General features: G+C 30.8%; 1 protein-coding gene across 1 annotated transcript in view; it reads left to right on the top strand.

Annotated features, from left to right (window-relative positions):
• Positions 1-245: 245 nt before the first annotated feature.
• LOC148603504 (uncharacterized) overlaps positions 246-20,345 on the top strand; it is a 34,227-nt gene continuing 14,127 nt past the window's right edge. Inside the window, exons 1-2 of the mRNA XM_088551746.1 lie at positions 246-647; positions 18,592-18,656. The gene's annotated coding sequence lies outside the window, so the exon portion shown is untranslated. The remainder of the gene's footprint in view (positions 648-18,591; positions 18,657-20,345) is intronic.

The raw sequence follows: 20,345 nt of genomic DNA, 5'->3' as shown, positions 1-20,345 counted from the left end.
TAAGCCCCGCTCCGAGCCCCGTGTTTGGTCGTTGTATTGCCATTAATATATAAAATAAGAACAGCTTGGTCGTAAATAAAGAAATATGACGGCTATACAAAAATGAATGACAAATTATTTAACATAGAGCCTATTGCTGTAAAGAGACCAGGGTACATATATCATAATAAGTATTATAAACCTCACACGAATGAAAGATAATTTAGTTAAGTGGGCTTTCATACGGAATTTATTTTGTTTATCATAATACAGGATTAAATTTACACAAGTAAATACATTTATCCCAAACACTTTTATAGCATACGATCATGATGTCGCTTGACCCTGTTATCGGTTCTGATAAGCAGTAAAGATACCATCTAATGTCGAAACGACCGTTATAGAATGATTATAAGATTTTGGACCAAATAAGGAGGATGAGTTTGAATACCTAATGACGTCAAATGAGTGATCCATCGGTAATTTTGAATCGAAGTACCTGTTAGTGTTTAATTGTTTGGATAATTCGTGTATTGTGCTATGATGATTTAATGCAGTCTTGTTTCCGCGAAGGAGAATGAAAAACAATAATTGCTAATACGTGAAACACGCTGACTAAATTTAATGACCTTAATACTGGACAACACGTTTTTACGTGGGATTTTAAGGTAAGAACAAATACGCCATTAACGTATTGAAAGCAAAATGTAGCACTTACTTCATTTTCTAATTTAGTTTTATTTTATTGAAACAAAATCAAACGAGAGCAAAACAACGAGGACCATATTAAAAGGTTGACATTTTTAGTATCTATCTATGTAACTATATAAGCGGGAGTCCAAGGTCCAGTTTTAACAAGTAGTTGTAATAGGTGAAATAAACGTTTTAAAATGAGACATATCAAATCTTTACTTTGACAATCAGTATTGCATAATGTATTCACATACGAAACAAAACGACCGCATTGTTTATGGTAACATGTACACCCCTCTATGTACTGTAGACACGTGTTAAAATAAGACAAAATAATCGTTTTTTTTTTTTTAATGAACACACTATATAATTTGAGTCGTTGACATTTGCTAATTTTGTAAATAAGTTATAATTTAACAATTAGGAAGGTTAAAACAGCAATCACGAGTAAATGCAATTAAAATTTCTAAACCGAACCCGTTTTGGACTTTAGAATAGATTCAGTTAAGACAGGTATTCGGTTTATTACGGTTGCAAAAACTAAACCTGATTGAAATAAATTTTAAAAATGTCTGTTTTAGACAGGTTTTCAGATTATTTAGGGTTCGGTTTTCATTGTTTAGGCTACATAGATTACTTGTATAGATATTAAAAGTTGAAAACGTTGCCTTGTTGTTAGGTTTATTGACATGAATAAATACTTTTCGATAAAACATCGTACTGAACGGTTACTATTTTGATAGTGAGAGTAAAATTTACTTTAGATTTACAATCATGCAGTGTGAAAATAAGTAAACGTTAGCTTTAATCTACATAACAGAAATGTATGACCCTAATTTGTATTTTCATGAGGACTTACGATTTATTGACGGTATTACAAGACATTCGTTTTATAGTATTAGGCACATTGATTTTAGGAACTGTTATTTATTTTGCACATTAATAAAAATGATAATTCGATAAAGAAATGACAAATTGCATCAATACAAAATACAATTCAATTAAAAAAATTTAAAAATATAGTTTTATAACAAAAACAAGCATAAAAAGATATTTTACCAATTGTGGTAGTTTTTTTTTATAGGAATTAGGGAGGTAGACCTAGGGTAAGGGACAAACTCTTGAAATCAATGATATGTTCGCATCATATTCAATTTCATTTATCAAGCGTTCATTTGAAACAGAATGAAATCAGTTTAAGTTAATTCGATGCAATACAAACGTTCTAATGATGTGTAAGAGTTGTGTCCCCTACCCTAGGTCCACCTCCTTAGAATAACGCCTCAGATCATGAATCGTACAATGGATATTCTTTCTGAATAGAATCACACATTTCCAAGGGTACTTATCAGTGCCTGCATGCCCGCATGTACAGTAATGGAAAGGACTTTTATTTTCATTTCTTGATTTTTAATTCGTAGATGGAAACATCTAAATCATACATATTAACACATATTGTGCATAGAACAAAACAAATATAGCTACAAGGACAGAACAAAAGTAATATGGTGGCAAAACGTAGTTGCAAAGACAACTTGCTGATCGAAATCTTCGTGATTAAATATATGAAAAGGTTACATTTGGTACAACAATATTCAACGCTGTAAAAAACATAAAAATTATATAAATCGAAGAATATGGAATAATCCAACACATGTTAAACTATATATCTGTATTGATCATTTATTAAAATATCTCTTTTATTCAATGAAAAGAAAACGGTTACATTTTTTAAACTATTTTCATATAAATAAACAATTTTAAGGTGATTCCCAATTCTATAGAATGCAATTACTCACTTACAGAAAAAGTTCTAATTGCTCAACTAGAGCACACAAAAAGCTTGATGGTTAAGTTGATTTTTTCCACAAGTACATTTTGGTTAATAATTTGATAACTTCTAAAGTTTTATTTGATCTGTAATGAGTAGCTAGAATCTATTTTTTTCAAAGATCCTAAGGTTATACCTTATTTTATTTCTTAGTTCGTGGGTACTTTCTAGCTGTTAGTTTCTTTATGTTTTGACCTGCTCGATTGGTGGTGTTTTCATGACGTCACATTCGTTAAATGATCTCTGACGCATAATATTATGTTACGTAGAACGTAATGAAAATACCCTAAAGGCAGTCGTTTTGCAAGTATAAGTTTTTTATGATAGATAAGAGATGTATTATCTGTTTTATAAAATATGTTAAAAAAACGACTTACGACAACATATTTTTTCAGTTTTGATTTACAAACAGAAAACCCAGTTTAAACAGTAATATGGAGGTTGTAAAATTAAAAACAAAATTATTAAAAGTATAAGTTAATTGCCACTTGAAGTAATGGTTTCAATTTAAATTTAACTTATACATGTAAATGTCGCTTAATGCTAAGGATTCTGAAACAACAGGTTTTTGCTGTTTTTATTCAAGTGGAAATACAGGAGAAAAATAAAGACACCTTTATTCTATTAGTATTGCAAAATTGATATGTAAACAATTATATACTAGATCTACTAAAATGTATTCACCTTAGCCGGTTTAATATACTTTAAAAAAAAAATATTCAGATGTAACAACCAACTTTCATCTACTGTTACAAAGGTTATATGGAATTCTAATATTTCAATCAGGAAAAAGAGACTCAACTAATTGGCCAGTACTTAGATGTTTTAACTGAAATATATTGACATATTTCGTACAACGTATGTAAGGAAAACGTAAAAGAAAATGTTGAGATGACACATTTTTTTCATTTAGGAAGAATTATCTAATAGTTTGTTGTCAATGTTTCGATCTTTAGGTTGGTGTCAGAGTTGGTGTGAGAGTTGGTGTAATAATTTTTGAGCATATCTTTCTTTCCATGCTAGTTAACAAAATTTTCTCTGCATTTTCCCCCAATTTTTCTACGGATTCATTATTAATGAATAAAGCCTTTCAAAGGTTGAAGTTAAGTGTAACCCTTAATAGAATTATTACCCTTTTTAACTTGGCTTCCGTTTAAAGTAACATAAAACAAACAGAGAATTGGTCGAATCATATAGAATGACGACGCAGTAATAGTAAACCGAAGGATACAAGGTTAACCAAAGTTCTACCATAAAAGTTTTCATACACAATACATGTACTTTAAAAGATGAAGCTCTCTTTGCATTTTATAGGTGCAGTTATTTTAAACTATGCATCCGATTACAGCATGATAAGAAGACGGTCAAAAGGTGACAATACATTATCATAAAGACAGTATTGTGCAATCTCTAGAAGTGTTGTTCAGTTGAAATACAATACAGAAAGAATTTTCCATTGATAATTTATCTTGCAGCGTATTCTATTGATGAGACATTATATTCACGTCATAGATGTGTGCTTCAGAACAGAAAGAACAATTCAATTATTAATTGCAATTCTACATTATCAAGATGAAATAACACACTTGCAACAATTTGTGTCTTTCTTACATCAACGCCTTTGTTAAAAGTGAAACTAATTTCGACCAATTATCTGACCCATTTTGTAATTTTGACCGATATTTTTTTTTTAAATTTGGTTCCCCCAATTTTAATTTCTTATAAACACTATAAAAATATCTTTGATGACCTACTTGAATTATTAATTACGTTTTGTATTATATCTTTGTGAAAATTTGCCTTTGAAGAAAATTGATATTTTTGTTCCAGTTCATGTTGTATCTTAACGCAATGTGATAGGTTAGATGGAGCTCTCTCTTTTTTTATCATACTTTTTATTACCTATCGTCGTCTTGATAATGTTTCTACACAAATTGTTGACCATTTCTTGAATTGAGCTGAATGAATGTTTAAATATATTCTTGAACCAGTATAAAATTGTAGGGACAATGCCTGCGTTATAACTAGCAAAAATCATGTCAAGAAGTTCTCAATTGTTTGCCTTTTGAATACTTTTTATTGACTAACCTACTTTGAAGGTCCTCTGTGAACAATACTCATTGAATTGATATACACAATGGGAAAGACTTCGTGAAGGTTTTGTATTACTCAATTCAATGGTTTATGAGGAATAAAGGGTAAGAAATGGGTACCCCTTTTTGTAACGAATGGAAGTACAGACGAAAGGACGCAAGGGAGGAAGACTCACTATATACCTCACACTTACAAGTGGCAATATGATAAAACCATCAAATTAATTGTCAATCGGTTATTAATAATAGTCAAGATGTTCCATTTGAAATTGCTTAAAATGTATCTGAAATTATTACATATGTATACGAATTTGTTTCTTTCGTCTAACCTCGGGCTTGACTTTTTATTAGCAACTCAGCGGGTGTTACTAAAAAAAAGAGGACGCTTACCCTACCGGTGCACCTGGTCTATGCTCCCAGTTTTCAGTGGAGTCCGAGTTGCCCATTTACTTTTGTTACTTTGTATGTATTATTTTAGTTGTGTTTTATGTTCTTTGTTGTGTTTGTCTGTTTTCAATGTCTAGTCTTTGTCCCTGGATTACATTCTTTTTATTTCCCCTAGAATATTTGTTTCCTACAATACTCTCTTATACTGTAAATATGTCGTTTTTTCTATACTTGCTGAAATAGTTCAAACTACAAATTTAATATTTTTTTTTGGTAAATGGTTACCGTCAATATATCCACCACAGCTCGAGATAAAGGAGACTACAGAAACAGCCTGTCTTTCATCTTTTTGGACCTACATCTCGAATTTGACAACAGTGGTCATCTCAGCACTAAGATTTATGATAAAGGAGACGACTTAAATTTTGACATAATAAATTTACCTTACCTGTGCAACAATATCTCTTCATCTCACGCATATTGTGTTTATATTTCACAATTGATTCACTACGCTAGAGCAAGAACTGATAACTCTGATTTCCTTGAACGCCATAAATGTCCGTGTAACAGACTCCTGAATCAGGGGTATGAGGAAATGCGTCTTAACAGGTCCCTTACCAAATTCTTTTTTAGATATCAGTCCTTGGTTGAAAAATATTCAGTTTCTTCTAAAACAATCAGTAATGATTGTTTTTTTTGTAAAATGTTATTTGTGCTGATGTGACCGCTGATTTACCGATTATGAGAAAAGCATACAAATGATTTGTAATCACCACTGGTATAGTCACGCCGCAATGGAAGAGGGATGTTTAGCGCGCTGTAAGACCTGGAATTGACTCACCATTTCGTTTGGAGTGCTTGTGTTGGGTCAGGACCGTTGTGGTACCGGCTGCTCCGGTGGTGAAGTGTCTATTTTGCCAGATTTGTTTTGTACTTGACTTGATTATGAATCGTATTAGTGTTCGGTGGTTTTGTTGTTGCTCTTTATTTATTAATTTTGTAAATTATAAATTGTATAGGTAGGCGTATTCCCATTTGTTGGTAAACAATGTTAAAAATTAAAAAGACCTAACCAGAAGAAGATGGGTCATCTTGTTTTTATCACACAGTTATATGTGTTTACTTGTTATAAACCACACATTACGACTCATATTTATCTACGACACGTCACCCTGACCTATCTACGATCCAGAGGTTTTGTAGACGTTTACCGTGTCATGCTGCCTTTTCAATTAAGTATATTAAGTTATCACCGTAGAGTAGCATGAACAAAATGTAAATAAATAAAAAATAACCGGAAGCCGAAGTTTGCAAAATGCTGATCATTTTAAGAAAGAGGTAAAATATGGAATAGTTGTCTTTTTGTAAGTATAACACCATATACAAATGAACAGAAGTGTTTTATATATTGAATGTTGTAAACAAGATAATCATACAATTAATCATGTAATTTAGAAAAAGAAGAAATTATGTTAATCTTTAAGTTCTAACATTAAATGAAAATGAGACACCTTCCAGTCATGTTGAATTTATATCGATAGAGTAAAACCTTACAAAATGTTGTTAAATATCATTTAACTTATATCCAATCAGACTATTTTTAATTACTTGTCTTGATTCATGTTAAGTTAGAAACGATCTGTTCCATCATATCCCTTTTATCCTTTCCCAACATACTATTTATCCATTTCTAAAGCGGTGCTGGAAGATCATACATAGATGAAATGCTATAATTAACTCAAATTATCCTCCCCCAAAAACAAACAAACAAAAACAGAACAAAACAAAATTAAAAACGGAAAAACAAAAATACACAGAAAAACCGAATAATTAGTGATTAAGCTGGCCTTTATAAGAAATGGAACGGAGTATAGGCTATGTGAACCGGTAGTGTAAGCGTACTGTATATATCTAGAAATATCTTCCGATGTGCTCATTCGATTTTAAATCCGGTTAAAACATATTAGGGAATCTACGACATTCGTAACAAATATGTTTTATCAAACCCTTACACAATGTAAATATATCTCATGGATCTAAAATGATTTAAATAGAAAACAACCCTTCATCTATCTTAAATAATTCTTGTCCACAAATAAAAAATCAATTTAACCTTTAGCTAACGATAACTCTACAATATCTGATTTTGAGACAAATCGTTAATTCTGACAATAAGATATAAAATGTCACTGAAATAATGATACTACAACTGATTTATGTGGACAAGTGGAAAATAAAATCTAAAGTACAACAAAACTCATGTTTACCATATTCATTGAACAACAAAAAGATAAAACAAAACACAAACAAACAAAACAAAAACAAAACAAAACAAAACCCCACCCCCCCCAAAAAAAAAAATCACTAACACACTGACACATATGATGGGCAATTGGCCAATGAACTGGACAACACATAGACCTTGCCTTTGTCTTTGAAACGTTTTCTAACCTGAACCACACGTAGGAAACTGGGAAAGATGGAGATCTCCTAATGATGTTAAATTACGTAGTAGATCTTAACGATATAAATATTGTCAAAAGCAGTGTTTGAAAATTACATTTTTCTTTGATGTTTTAAAGCAAGCACCGCTTAAAGCCTGTAACACGACAGAATGTATATTAATGGGCCGAACTATCGTACGTTGCCTTGCCTTATTTGTATTGTCCTGTTACTGTTTCAACTCACTTTTTCAACGAATGGCATGTCAAGGTTAATGTATGACTATTACATTTTCAAGTTATTAAATATCATACCAGGTATAAATTATAAATTGATACTTGAGTATCTGAATTAATATAAATTCAACCGCGTCTTATTCGGATTGTCTGGACTTCCGCTGTTTACAAAATAATGCATGCATTGTATTAACACATCTTTGTTGTTGAATAGACGCGTTGAATAATCTAACAGATATTTTGAGGAGATCATTTTCAGTAATTTAGATAAGATAAGGAGTTTTTTTTAATATTAACAATTAACAAAACGAGAAGTCTATAATAAAGCTATATTCCTTAAACGTCTGATCTCAGACATTAAATTATTACAAAAACATTTATTCAATAATGATAGTTTTAAAAGGTAAATTCTTCCTGATATTTATTGATTAAAGGTCACTGGTTTCTTAAAAAGATGTCGTAAATCGAAATAACTGTACTTTGTCAAAGTGGTTGTGACGTCATTGAAATTGATTATATTTTGGAAATCCGTGTATCAGTAATGTCACTAGCATGACATTCCCATGTGATCTTGATTTACAGTTTTTTTGGTATTGTATATTTACTGTTGCATGCAGTATGAAGTTGAATACTTCAGGAGCTGCAATATTTGAAGTGGGTAAATACATCGAGTCACATTTTTTAATGCTTGCTTCCCTCTCTAATCATGATAGTCTTCCTTTTACATAGTATAAAGTAGCTTCGTAGTCTAGTTCTTTGCATTGACGTACATACAGACATGAAAAGAATGTTGACCAAGTAATCAGTACTATTTACATTTTCCGTATATTTTAAAATTTTGAACCATAAAATTGGTATCTTTTTGACCTTCTATTGAAAAGTGGAACGGGAATTACTGGTTGAACTAACTGTATGTCGTTGACCCTGCACTGTTCAGTTCAATGTTCTACCCTGCATACTAACATCCTCAGTTTTGAAGTTAATCGATACTTGATGTGTATTGTGGTCATTCAGCACAGCAAAGGGAATCGCTTTTTTGTTGTTATTTGATTGGAAATATTTTTGCGAATTGCTCTGCTGTTCTTATTAACCAATATCATTCTTTCGTAGGAGGCCCAGCACGTGACAGGTACATTTACTATAACAAATCTCCCTGCGAGATCCTACGTGCATTAGGGAGAAGCTCAGTGACTGATCCTAGAAACGTTTTTGATTAGTTCTAATATAAGATACATGGCAATATGAAAATACATATTTCATGAATGTAAGTTGATTAATAGCACTCGAAAAAAAAAAACAACAAAAACAAAACAAAACAAACAAACAAACAAACAATTTTCTATCTATTTTATGTTCCAATTTTTCAAACTTGATGTGCTTGTGTGTTCACGAATCGATAAAGACCTTTGAACCATATCCGGAATATATTGCGTTTCTCTTCAGATCTAATGCTTTTTCCGTTCAATTGAAAACACCTGCGTGTTTGCCGAATGTAACTCTATCAAAGAAAATAACTCTTTTAATTTGACAAATGACAATAGGGTTAAGGATAAAAAAACCTGCAATGGTTAGAAATAATTATTAATGCAGAAATATAAATTTCTGAAAACTACATGCAATCTCAATATGTGTCCTCAAGCACAGATCAAAATAAGGTAATACTTTTATGCTTAATCAAGAAGCGTTACATGTCATCTCTTTTTAAATCTTAGAGAGATTTTTTTACGCTAGTGCATGTGATTTTTGTATGATTTAATGCTATGTGATATCAAGTTCAAGAACATTCTTCAGCGTTCATAGATAGTATTGTCTCATGTATGATAATTTCCTACCATAACCATATTATTTATTTTATTTACATCAAGAAATTGCACCATTTTGATGGGACCTATTTATAACTCTGCATTGACAGTATGTCGGGTGTTCACATTGTTAGTGCTTAGTACTTGTGGGATGTTTGCCTTATATTCAGTTTGTAAATGTAATGTTTATTTTTAATACTTTTCGCTACATGATGATCTAATATATATATAATGCCTAGCTGACCACGTGGTCTAGGGCGCTGGACTTAGTACAGGCGGTGTATATAGCCTAGCTGACCGCGTGGTCTAGGGCGCTGGACTATGTGCAGGGGGGTGTATATAGCCTAGCTGACCGCGTTGTCTAGGGCGCTGGACTTAGTGCAGGCGGTGTATATAGCCTAGCTGACCGCGTGGTCTAGGGCGCTGGACTTAATGCAGGCGGTGTATATAGCCTAGCTGACCGCGTGGTCTAGGGCGCTGACAGGGGGGTGTTGCTATAGATGTCACAGCGGTAGGTGTTCGAGTCCCACGGAGGGAACGACCAAAAATTTGCTTTGCAAATTTAACAGTATTAAAATCGTTGAGAATTTTCAGATCATTATATATATAAGGATCTATATATATAATATATAATATATATATATATATATATATATATATATATATATATATATATATATATATATATAGCCATTAGATCTTTTTTGTAGCGGTATAACACAGGAGATGAAGAAATAATAATAATAATTATGACAGTAATGATCATAATAATAATAGTAATAATATAACCACGATGATAATATTAATTGATTTCATACACTCAACCATAGAACTAAAAGATATTTAACAATGATGTTATTGATAACCTTCAACATAAACTGCATGTGTTCTTAAACTTTACATGTGAATGGTGTGAATTATAATGTTTTGTCTTAAAATTTGCTGTTTTGTCAAATTCCATTTCCTTTTATGACATTGTACGCATCTAAAGTATTAATTGCATTTTTTGATAAAATTGAAAAAAAAAATGCCAATTACTTTTTTTATAATTCGGTCAAGAATTTATCAATGAACCTTTTAATACTTTGGTCTAGATAACTTTTGATCAATAATAAATTATTTCCTTTATCTAAAAATTAAAGTAATTATTCTGTTAAAGTAAGAACCATACCATGACCCGGCTTTTATGATCTTCAAACAGGGACAATTTCCAATATTTAATTCAAAGACTTATCCAGATTGCATTAGTACGTTAATTATTCTGTCTTTTATCTTAAAACTTTTCGTCTCTGTCAATTTCATGATACTTGAGATTGTCATACAGAAAAAATACAAAGGGTACAACTTACTTTTTATCATGAAATGTATTAATAATTACTGTTCAAGTTTCACCATAAATAAGTACGCTTTGATCTTATTCAAACTTACCCTATTACTATGGTTTGACTGATCAAATTACAATATAACTATTTTTAAACGAATTATGCAATATGCTGCAGATCTTTGGTTTGCTGTAAAACTATTAATCAACCAAATGTTTTTATATACTATACGATAGGAGGACGTGGAACAAGGCATGTAATCCTGATCAATAGTCAGTCAGAGAACGATTTTCCAACCGGTGCATTTAGTCAAAGTTTTTCGTAGGAGTCCGAGTTACTCATTTACTTTTGTTTCTTTGTACGTGTTATTGTGGTTATTTTATGCATCTTGTGTGTGTATGTTTATTCGGGCTAAACTTTAGCTATGGAATATATTCATTTGATTTCTGCTTGAATCTTTGTTTACTTTATTTACTCTTTGACGAGAACAAAAAGTATGGATAGTTTGTTTTTTGTGCATAATCGACCACTAATACAAATCTTCAATCAGTAATTAGTCAGTATACAGACGTAAAAAAATTGATAAAAGTAATCATTTCCAAATAGCGTTAGTTTGTACATATTTTACACTTTATTAGAAAGATATTTGTTTTAAAATTAATTTACATTCTGAATAGATCTTGGTAACTGAACTTTAACCATCGTATGTATGTTCTTCAAAAGAGTAAAACAATTTAAGCTTTGCATGTCCCATTCCTCTGGATGTTTTGAATTGTTGCATGAGTATATAAGTTATCATGTTATATCATATTTTCCTTCATCTTAAATAATGCAGTAAATCAGGCCTTTTCTACCTTCTCGTAAAAATATTTCACTCTCCGGTTTCTGGATGAAATATGACACTTAAAACAACTGAATTTGTCAACTTTTATGACAAATAAGAATACGTAGTAACGTCTGAACCAATCAGACACGAAATGATTTGTAATCTTTGTTTCCCTTCAAAGATTTTTTATGTATAATTCATTGTTTCAAGATTTCGAAATCACGACCTTCTGCTATTCTTAAATTTGGTCTTAAACTATCAGCTTTAATAATTTACATGTGCGAGCGAAAATGTTAATATACAACTGTTGCTTCGATATTATACCAATCACGATGAGTTTATTCTTTTAAAAAGCAACTGCACTTAAATCCGTTTTCTACTTCATTCAAAGAACCAGCTTGCTTTTTTTGGTGCTATCTGCAAATAATGTAAATCATGTGCATATTTTTTGAGTGAAAATATCGAAATACTTACGATCATGGTTACCATTAATGGTTCCCATTCTTGTACAACCATAGAAAAATCTATTTCCTTCATTGCAACTCGGCGGGTGTTTATAGAAAAGCAGAGGACGCTTACCCTACCGGTGCACCTGGTCCATGCTCCCAGTTTTTAGTGGAGTCCGAGTTGCTCATTTACTTTTGTTACTTTGTATGTATGATTTTAGTTACTTTATGTTCTTTGTTGTGTATGTCTGTTTTCCATGTCTGGTCTTTGTCCCTGAATTACATTCTTTTGATTACCGCTATAACCTTGGTTCCCTTGATTACTCTTGTACATCTGGTCCGTGCTCCCGACTTAAGAGAAATCAGTGTGGCTCATTTTCTATTGATTCTCATTAGATGTTATTTTATCACACATTCTTTGTTGTTCGTGTCTATTTATCCAAGGATTTAATTCTTTTGATCACTTTTCTCTTTGGAGGAGTTCACTGATTATATTCATTTAGGCATATTCAGAAAGATTTTACATAATCATGAAGCATACGATGGTTTTTGCTTCAAAATGTAAATTTTCCGTCAGATAAAAATTAAAAAAAATATCCTCTCTCTTTCTTTCTTTCTTTCTTTTTTTCTTTCTTTCTTTCTTGAAACTGAACATTTTTATCTTCAAATATATATTGTCTATTATTTCATCATGCAATGCGCTAGCAGTTGGATAATTCAAAAACTTCCGATTGCCAAATCATGGAATCATAATGATAAAGGAATAATAGACCTGATAACGAAAAAAAAAAAAAAAGCAAAATAAATAAAATAAAAAAAAAATCAATTTTTGAAAATTAAGTTACCAAAGTAAAGTTTCAATAAAAACGACTCTCAAATTACAATAGTGCATCAGTACTGACATTACTTAATAGTATAATATGGTATTAGTTCATTAAAAGTCCACACTATTTCGATCCATAGTTCATTTGTACGTATGATACGCTACTAACCCGGATCTGTGACCATCTTCGAATTCGAGGTTAGTCGCAGTCTAAATCTGCTTAACCTGAATTTGGGGTAAATTGCAGTCTAAAACTGCTAAACCTGAATTTGGGGTAAATTGCAGTCTAAAACTGCTAAACCTGAATTTGGGGTTAGTCGCAGTCTAAATCTACTAAACCTGTATTGGACTTTTGTTGATATTTAGAATAATCGCAAGTAAAACGTATGAACGCCCCGGAACCTAATAAAAGACAACCAATTGATAATACGTAGTATCTCCCACAGATAGCGTGTTTGATAGCGTTTTTGTCCTGCCCTACGTATTGCTGATAATATATGAATAGGATATATAAATATACTTATGGGTTTTAAAGGAGTGAAAGTTGAATATTAGGAATTTTTAATGAAGTTATTTAATTTCGACATGATTGCAAACGAACCTTGTTGATTTTTTTTAATGTTTAAATTAAATAAAACTCGTTCATATGCGATTTCCATTGGAATATTGGACTGGGTGACATTCAGCATCCAGTCATGACGTAATCCGTCTATGACATCACAAGGTTTCATTCGACGCATTACTATGCTATATATTCCAATAGTGATGAACCGGGTTAAAAGTTACGCGTAATATTTGGATTTATATAATTATGATCAAAATCTTTAACTTTGACGATTGCGTTAAAATGAAAGTATTTTGTTATTCTTATGCAATGCATAGCTTTGTCATGCACTTCATTTATAACTCATTTTATTTCATTATTATTTTTATTATATATGTTACTGATATACATCAATAGAGTAACTCATTTCCTCTGATTACCTAATGCATTTCAATTTTGTAGAGAATCACTCTTAGTTTCTTGACCGTATTTTTCATTATCAAAATTTCTGACCACGGTATTCCTTGTTTTTATTTGATATAACAAATATTTTATTCAGTGTAGGTCATTTTTTCATTTTTCAATTTAACATAAGTCTTCTGATTGGCTGGCTGTTTATTTTTTAATCCACTACGGCATGACTGTGACGTCATTAACATGGACTGGTCCGCAATTAAAATAATCAAAAGCTAAATTACATTTTGATTATATATCAAGTTCTTACAAGGAATGGAATCAATTAGAAATGAAGTTATCAGTGATAGTTCTAATAGTTTGGGACATTTACACTTTTTATACACCGCTTTATCGTTCAAAAGTGTATTTGAACAAGATTATTCTATGTCTCTATTAAAAATAGTCACGTTCTATTTTTTGTTATTAAGACTATATGGTCTTGGTCATGAAACAGAACGAAGACTAAAATACTACCAAGTGTATTATGATGAACATTTTAGATCTTCCTTTGAATTTTATTGATATGCTGCTGGTGAGATTTATTCCTTGAAACACGTGCATAACATATCGAAAAGTATTAGGTATTAAATTCCTTAAAACAAATAATATCATATATCAATAGGTAACAAATCATAAACTCGCTGTTATGAGTGCAGACGTTAAATCAGAACACTAAATAGTACTGATGATAATGTGGGATGGGTATTTTTTAAAAGGATATTCAACTTCTTTTTGTGATACCAAGGTCATGTCCTTGGCGAATAAATCCTAAGGCAAGTTTAGCTGAAGACCTACCAGGGGCTCTCTCGAAAGAATAACAAGAATAAAAGACGTCATAGCTTATTCCTACTTACGTTTGTTCTACACAAACCGTGGTGTTTATATCAATAAAAATAACACAACGAAAGTTTAAAATTTAATAAACCATGATCTTCATTGTGTGATCGTAATACGATTACAAACATAAAAGAAGGATTTGATCGAAATTGGTCATTAGAGATATGTGATGTAATTGTTTATCATTATACTGATTAACCTTGTACGTACTTTTTAACAAAGTGTGTACATTGTTGAGTCATTATTTTTTTTATTAAGTTCAGTTTGGACATTTTCATTGTTAAATATCTGAAGAACAATTAAACTGGAGAAAAGAAACAACGGTCTGAACACTTACTTTCATAGCGGTTCATTTTTTTTACAAATTGAAAGGAGAATATTAACATACGTAACGGAATGGGTCCCCCAAAATCCAAACAGCGGAAGGCTTTTCTTGCCTCCTCTCTCATCAACCGCCAAAAATAGGCATTCGAAATCTACGACAGTATTCAAATCCGACGTCAGTCATACTATTGAATGACGTCACGTAAAATCATGCACTTTTTTCATACTTTAAATTTGCAAGATTCTCAAGAAAACTGTTTGAATTATCATGTTGCAAATATATAAATCTGTATTGAACCAGGATTGGCATAAGAGTACGATTTTAATTTTTCTAGCATTTTAATTCAAAATAGTCAAAAACTAATCGAATGAAGTATAATTTCAATCATATATTATTTCAGATAAATGTTAGGTTGTTAGGTTAGTGTCTAATGTTAGTTTGAAGTGTATGATACGGAATGGGGATTTCATTGGAAATGCTGATTAATTTGGAAGAAATGATAAAATCGATATTGAGAATTAGAATCTAGGTAATAGGGAATGTGAATGGAAAACTGGTGGTAGTCGCAAAGTCTGAGTTTATACTAATGAAGAACTGTCTCATTCAAAACAATGTTTTCATTGATAAATGCAAATAGAGTATAACGTATAAAAATATTTATTTCTGGAAGTAAATAATCAAGCGTTTTAGAATTGATTTATCCATGACTTTTAAGGACTTGAGGTATATAGAATGTACAAGCAAAACTCGTTGTTATTGTTCAGTAGCATTAATCCGTCAAATGAAAAATGTATTCGAAAATTAAAGCTAAACAAAATACATGTATACATAAATATTACTACCTTATCATACAGTTGTCGATTTTTTTTTTATCTTAAACCTCTTCGGTATGGCCATACACAGTGATCGGATACTTTGTCCGAAGCTGTTTTCTACTTTATGTATATTTTGAAGAAAATGAAAATGCATAAATATCTTTTAGTTTTAGTATATTGTCCTTTTTGTAAAATAGTCGAAGTCATGTGTATTATTGTCAGCGATATTGCGATCTTGAATCCTAGCATTAAAGATATATATTCAAAAGTACTTATATCACTGACCTTTCTATGGAGGCTTAATCATTGACCTGTATCACAAGGGAATTAATAAAATTGTTATTGTCACTCTATGAGGTAGACTTAAGGTAAGGGATATAATTCTTGAAATCAGTGATATGTTTTCATCATATTCAATTTCACGAAATCCTATAAAGCTTTCATTTGAAGAAGAATGTAATTAGTCCAAGTTTCTTTGATGCTTACATGAGATTGGTGTAAAATGATTAATACAAACGTTTCAATGATTAGTAAGAGTTGTGTCCCTTACTCTAGTTCTAGCTCCTTAACAAATTAACATATGAATTTTACTGTGGGAGTTTGAAATTTGAAATTAAAAAAGGAAGGGTTAATTTTCTTGAAATTGAAATAAAGGTCAGGACATAGAAAATAAATACAGCCACATGCAATAGAAAAATGATCATTTAAAACATCTGTAAATAAATTTGTAGTAGATAAGGTGATCAACCCGTGACTCGTCAGCTTTTTACATTTCAAACCTAAATATCTTGCTAAATGAATGTGTCGAGGACTTATTTTCATTGATCAATGTTGCATATGTATATCTTAAAACATTGACGGTAATACCTTTCACCTGATATCCTCATGCTTTAAACCTAATTACTATCCCAATCATGTTATATAAATGTCAAATTCATTTTTTAAAATACAAGGGGTCATATACCCACAAAGTTTTCAAAAATAAAAGAGAACACACAACCAGTCTAATTTCAAACTTTTTTGTTGTGTGTCTATTCTGTTTTGTCTGGTCGTTGTTGTTTATTTTGTCTATTCTGTTTTGTCTGGTCGTTGTTGTTTATTTTGTCTATTATGTTTTGTCTGGTCGTTGTCCATGATTTTGGTATTCTTGATTACCGGTTTAATGCTAGTTAATTTGCTTCAACAATCGACTTTTGCACTACTTTGATTATTACGTAGATTATATGTGCATGTAGGCTTTACTATTCTCGAACTTGTTATATTTCGAAATACAGATTTGATCTGTATATATACAAATGAAACACTATTGATCAATATTCATGTAAACGACAAAATAACAAGCATCATTTTTATAGTGGGGTTTCTTTATATTCGGAATCAAATCTATAATAGGCTGTGTCTGACATGTATATGGATTAGTACTTAAAACGATGCTGGCTTGCGTATCAATATTTGCAGATGTTAACATCGTAACGCCTACATTTCTTTGTCAAAAATTGTGTCCGTCTTAACCTTAGTCTGTCTTTTACCTCTTCATTAAGTGTTTAGTTTAACATCATATTGCATAGTTTCGAACTGTCTTTTCGCTATTTGCCAGACGTAATTCTTATCAGTTTTCTTGAAATATTTGAAATCATTCATTTCGAAATTAATTAAAACTGAAATAATATTTGATAATAATCAACATTTGTTTCCGGCATTCATAACACTTTCTTAAAATCGACAAAACATCAACATTATTCCCTAAATATACAACTTTTCATGATTACTGGGTTAAACAAGACTTCAATGTTTACATTGCATGGAAATACCTGAGTTTTGGTAACGATGTTGAGCTTTCGTCGACAAAATCCGTTTTGCAATGGAAATTTCTTAATATTCGTAATTTTCATTTGTAGTATGTATAATGTATGTGTTTTGTTAAACTTTTTTTACTCTTCCACTTTTATGTAATTCCAAAACGTGATATTTTAAAGAAACGAATAAATAGTATAAAGACTACCATTGTATGAGGAGCATATAAAATTAACCAAAATAAAAATAAGATAAATGTACAGTCCTTTTGTCGTGTTGACTGACTTCTGCCTTATCCTTATCCCATTCCTTATTCCCTTTTCCCCAATATTATCGATCAATAATATAAAAGAGTTAGATGAATTTTGAAATCAAGCACTGTTAGTATTCAGATAGGCAACATGCTATTTCTTTGTCCATGATCTTTTTTTTCCGCGCCTGTTTCTTGAGATATATACGTACGAAAAAAAGTAGAACGATAATAAAAATTAAATTTGCATTTCAGGAAAATAAACATTAAATGTTTAACAAAAACACACGTCATCTCACAACAGTTAAGAATAATCAATTGATTTTTTTCATCGTTTTGTACGAATTATAGGCTTAGTGTTTAAACTTGCCTCTGATACCTTACAACCCCTTTATATGATCATGTACTGTACAGTGCTTATTGGAGTGTAATAGTGAGACTCACGCTTCACTGCGTTTAGTTGTTCATTCAATAGAATTCTACATTAGATATAAATACATTGGTTCACAAAAGTCGATTTTATGAATGAATTTTATTTCTAACACGAATGATGTTTCTTCGCTTTTTAATCGATTTCGTTAATTATTTTGATACTGTAATGGACTAATTGGTTGGATATATTTACATATATAGATATATTTATAGTTGTTTGAGTGAATATGTACACACTTTTTCTGTTCTATTATACAGTGGTATAGTTTGAGTAAAATGGAAAATTAAGATGTTGCATCGGACCAAGCATTCTTGAACTCTAGGTAAGTTGTTGAAGAGTTAAGTGTTAATTTTAGTTTGCTCGCTTATAACTGTTTTTATATTCCGATTTATGTTTCGTTTACTTTTTCTGCAGAATTATTTAGGGAAGTCTGTTATGTACGCATGTATTTCATTACAAAATTAGTTCACTTCGAAAAGTCTTATACTAAGACCCATTTACTAAACAAATAATAAAATTCTCAGATAAAGATGATACAAAATACTCTTGTAAGCTCTTACTTGTGATAAAGGTAATAGAAAAGGTCACATACATGACATATTAGCTAAATATAACATCATACACAGACAAAATTAATGACGACGTTATACACATTAATCTTGTTCTCACGCCTTTTTTGCAGTTAAAAAAAAACAGTTCATTCATACTAATCTTTTTACAATCAAATAATTTTTAATGTCTCTAGGTAATAAAATAAAAAAAAACAATAAAAAAAAAGGTACAAACTAGCATATCAAAAAGTATCATCTTTCCATAATTATATTTTTCGAATTTCCTTTGTTAACATTTTACCTTTGCCTCATCGAATTATTTCATGAACTCTTCATGGTATAGCTTTAAAGCAGTTTCGTTCATAAATGAATATGTATTATATATCGTAATTTGTTACATTTCGTTAACACTTAATTGTACGCTGTTTAACTAAAACATATTAACACCAATTGTATGGTTCATTTAAAATGTAACAATAAACTGCTACTAACATTTCTAACTGCCACGGATCTTAACTCTGCATGCATTTAATGCATCCTGGCCAGAACCTCGTTTTATTTTCAAAATGGAGTAACATAAGTTTACTACACCTAATCTTGTCCATTCACCATATAAAATTTAAAATTGTCATTTTTCGCCGAGATGTTATGTCTTTAAAATACTTTATAATGTATAATGATTATACAGCAATATAAGTGTTTATCGTATTCAGTTCGTGTCATTCCGTTCCTATTGGTTCAAGGACACGAGTTACTGACAGTAAATTATGTCACTGAATCAACCTGAAAGCGGTTATCTTACGTTTATATACTCAGCATGGTTAAAACCGCAACACCTTTTTTAGATATGATGCGTGTCCATATCGTATGCACTAAAGAAATGTTTAACAACTAAAATATTTAGGTATGATAATCACTTTGATTTGGCAAAATCAGAATGTTTGATATTAGTTTTCAAACAATAATTGATGAGATTAGTAAGTGAATAAGATATAGATTTGGTGATTTTTTTTATTTGTTACAAATGCTACAAAACTTGTTTCCCTTATTTCCCTCGGGTATTATTGTGTACTTTGTTTAACTTTTAATCGTATTCATATATAACAAAATAAGGTGATTTTTTACAAATCTTTTACTTTATATTTATGACTTTTTGTTCTTGAAACCAAGGTTGGAATACAAATACTGTTTATTTTTGCTTTTAATCGACAAATATATCACTTGCAAAAAGACTGTAGAGCTATATCAAATGACCGTTATCTAAATTTACATTTAACAATCTTTTTAGAAGTACATACTTTGTTCTATTTTTAAGAAGACACAGTCAAATAGTTGATGTAATTCTGTCAGCTATTTGTAGGAGCCAAATGGACAATGTTTGCGGGAAACTTTTAGTAGTGAATATTTGGTTAAATATATATTTAAAGTTAATATATTAGTTTAAGTTTACCATGAAAAAG

This window comes from Perna viridis, chromosome 11 (assembly GCF_037379345.1).
Source record: "Perna viridis isolate PV_CMFRI_1.1 ecotype Kerala chromosome 11, ASM3737934v1, whole genome shotgun sequence".
NCBI classification, from domain to species: Eukaryota; Metazoa; Mollusca; class Bivalvia; order Mytilida; family Mytilidae; genus Perna; species Perna viridis.
Note: the sequence above shows the minus strand (reverse complement) of the source record. Positions and strands in the feature narration are given on the sequence as shown.